Below are 3926 nucleotides of genomic sequence, written 5' to 3'. Positions count from 1 at the left end.
GGTTGAGGCTGCGGTGGCCGGGAGCGTGCCACTGCACTCCAATCTGGGTGACAGAGTGAGATTCCAACTCAAAAAAAGAAACTATTATGGAATAGTCCCTTCCTATGCAGCGTCTTCCCTAACCCTCTCCCACCCTAGCATTAATCCCACAATTCCCTATACGCCTCTCTCCCTACTTTATATAATCAGCAGCTCCCCAAGTGAGGCACTGCTTCAGGTGTTGAAGACACAAATATGAGTGAAATCTTGAGCAGAGTGTGGGGAAAAGCATGAGCTTTGGGGGCCATACTAACTTGGGCTGAGCCCCAGACCCCCACATTCTGGCCTTGGCCTTGGGCAGATAAATGTCTCTCTCCAAGTCTGAATCTTCTTGGCTGTAAAATGAGGATGATGAAATCTACCACGAACTATTATGGTAGAGATGAAATGACTGTAAAAGTGCCCAGTGGCAGCATGCAATTGGCACGCAAATGCTGGTTCCCCTTCCTTTCCCCCCTTAAGAAGCTCCCAGTCTGATGAGGGGAGAAAAGCAAGCAAACCAATAGACATGGGGATTTGTCACAGGTGCTAAAATTGATAAAGGAACACATGATAAGTGATCATGAATTACATGCCATGGATTTTTGAGTCTGCTGCACTGGCTGTCCCACTAGACCATAAGAGCCTCGAGAGCAGGGCCAAATGATTCCATCCTTTTCACCCCTGTGCCCCTGGCACCTAGCACCATGAGTGGCACAGAGTAGCTGCTCACTAAATGTCTGATTAAATGAAATAGGAATAACTTCTGCTTTACCTGATCACAGCTGGATAGTTAGTCTGCCCAGCATTGTCATTTCCCTCTACCCCAAGCTGTTCCTACCTCACAGAAGGGAAAATTATGATTTATCGGCCACCTGGGGTAAGAATCTTCCCGTCTCACTAGAGACAAATTTTTCCAGACATTCTCACAGTTTGGGACATGAGCATCCCCCTTCTTGTACTGCGGGGATGAGGCATCAGAGATGAGGGATGATTCGATTCATCCACCATCCTCCTGTGAAGCCAGCCTCTGTCCGCTTCACCCTTTCTTAGCCTTACCCTCTCTGAGTACCCAGACATGTAGACCTCCACCAGCTTATCCGCCCTATTCAAATGAGTCTGTCTCCCAAGAACCAAACATTTTCTCTCCCTGGCCCTGACTTGGAATGAAACAACTTAGCCCACAGACAGTTTTACGGTCCCTCGCCTTCCATTCCTCTTGTTGAGTCGTGCTGGTGAGAGCCCAGCCCAGACTCTGATTTATACAGCTCTCCCAGGCCCCTGTTGGATTCAGAGTCTGGAACAATAAGACAGGGCTATCCATCACCCCTCTGCTCAGCTCTCCCGGGACTCATTGGGAAGGAAGGAGGGGTGGGTGGCAGAGAAGACAGCCGCAGGGATCCTGCCCAGAGAGCATTTGTCACATTGATGGAATGCACAGGGTGGGGGGTGGAGTGGGGGCAGTGAAGGCTTTTTATCTCACCCCAAGCCTACCCTGTGACATTGGGGATAGAGTGAGCCTAGGATGGGGTAAAAGCACACCTGGAGAGAGCAGGAAGGGAATTAGTCTCAGATGGCTGATCCTGACCAAAGAGGCCACCCCTCCCACCTGCTCCAGCTCCAAATGCAGCAACCCGGTCCAACCCTGCTAAGTCTCCATTGGCTTCCCCTTCCTTCTTGTGCATCATGGAACCCCAGCATCTAACAGAGTGCTTGGCACACAAAGGCACATGTTCCTTTTTTTTTTTTTTAGTTGGAGTCTCACTCTGTCACCCAGACTGGAGTGCAGTGGCTGCTCCTGGCCACCGCAGTCTCGACTGCTGGGCTCCGGCGATCCTTCCGCCTCAGCCTTCCAAGTGGCTGGAATTACAGACATGCGCTACCATGCCCGGCTGATTTTTTGATTTATTGTAGAGATGAGGTCTTGCCTGCCCAGGCGGGTCTCGAACCCGCGGGCTCAGGCAATCCACTCACTTCAGCCTCCCAAAGGCGGGGGATTACAGGCTGAGACACCGAGCCTGGCTGCACATGTTCCTTTTTTTCCTTACTTCCTGACCTCAGGACATTCAGAGAAAACCTTACACACTTAGTCACCTGCATCTGTGACAGTGTGACTGACTGTGTGAGTGTGGCTAATGAGGTTCTGTGTGTCCGTGAGACTGTGTGACAATATTATCATATGTGAGTGTTCCACGTGACTATGTATCTGTGTGACTGTGAGACCATGTGTCAGTGTTTCTGTATGACTATGACTTTGTGACTTTGTGACTGTGTGACTGTATCAGTGTTTCTGTATGACCTGTGTCTGTGTGTTATATGTGATTGTGTGACTATGTCGGTGTGACCATATGTCTGTGTGACTGTGACTGTGTGTCATGTGGTTATGTGACCGTGTGTCTGTGTCTCCTACAGGTCCATATGTGATGAGTGCATGCTGTGTGTGTTTGCAGCTACATACATGTCCATAGGAGTCTAAGCAGCAAGAACTTTCTGAGAGTCAGGGTTCTTAAATTCTCAAGTGGGTGATGGAAGAGAAACCAGGACTTTGGCTTCTGTGAAGAATTTAGTGCTCTAAGCCTGGGGCTCTTTGCCAGAAGGAAAGGGGAGGAGAACCTCTGGATGGCTTTAGATGTTCTCTGACTCCTGCTCATCCAAGGTAGAAAGGAGGTTGTTTATGTGGTTATTGTTTATAAACAACTTGAAATTACCATTCCCTCCAGGAGTCCCCACCCTTAGGATTTGGGGAACCTGTCCTAGAAAACGAACTCTGGTGATGATGGGGCCCAGAGCCATGAGAACAGAGACACCCTACACCACCACCTGTAGTGGGCCATTGTGGGCCACTCTGGCAGAGCCCACAGACCCTGGGGACCGCATTTTGGTTGTCAGGAAACCAGAGGCTTTGCTCAAAGCCAAGAAAAGAAAATCGACAACCAAATCCAGGAGCTGAAGAGAATTCCAGGGCCGCAGTGCCATTGTGGCTTTGTTGTGGCTTTTTGTTTTAGTGCTGCTGAAGCAATAACATGTAATGACCTGAGCATTGCTGCCTTTCTGCTGCCAGCTGCCTCCAGCGCCTGGGAAGTTGGCTGACCTGAAGAGAAGCCAAGGGTGGCTAATGAGTCATTAAGAGTCTTTATCAAATTAGGATTATAATCCATCTCAACATGCAGAGGAAAATGTTTCAAATTATCTACTTACTTAATTGCAACTCAAAGATTTGGCAGGAAATTATCATGAGAGATAACGTCTGGAAATTGACGGATTGTGCTGATGTGTGTCTAAGCTTCCCTAACTATAATGGCTAGAGAATTCATCCACACTTACACATACACATGCTTACACTGACACTTGTACACACAACCACACTTGCTATAATACTGTTTCAGGTTACTACCCAGGCAGACAGACACACACACACACACACACACACACACACACACACACACACACCCCATGTACACACACAGAATTATGTCTGTGCAGTAGGTCAAAACATTGGCATTTATTAGTCAATTCAAATAGGCTGAGATTGTTACCAGATGCTAAGAGATTGGGAAGAAGAAGGTAAGATATAAAAAGAAATACTTAGTCCTTGCCTTTATGAAGTTCAAAAGCTGCTTGGTGAACTAATGCATACATATTTGAAATTTAAGAACATGTACAAAGCAACACACAAGTGCACGCTATCATAGTGGAAACATGAACACGTAAGCTCAGAGAATATGGGGCATGGGTGTCCTGAGTTAAGTAGTTACTAGAGTGATGAGTTCTGATTTGGGTGAGAGCATTACCACCGGGCATTGTGACATGGGATGAAGGCAGAAAAAGACATCGTCAGCCTGTCAAGAAGACCATGCAGCCAGGCTCGGTGGCTCTGCCTGTAATCCCACACCTTTGGGAGGCTGAGG

The sequence above is a fragment of the Carlito syrichta genome, unplaced genomic scaffold, assembly GCF_000164805.1.
Source record: "Carlito syrichta isolate Samal-C Ts95f unplaced genomic scaffold, Tarsius_syrichta-2.0.1 Scaffold303139, whole genome shotgun sequence".
Classification (NCBI taxonomy): domain Eukaryota; kingdom Metazoa; phylum Chordata; class Mammalia; order Primates; family Tarsiidae; genus Carlito; species Carlito syrichta.
The sequence above is the reverse complement of the archived record's forward strand: the minus strand, read 5'-3'. Positions refer to the sequence as shown.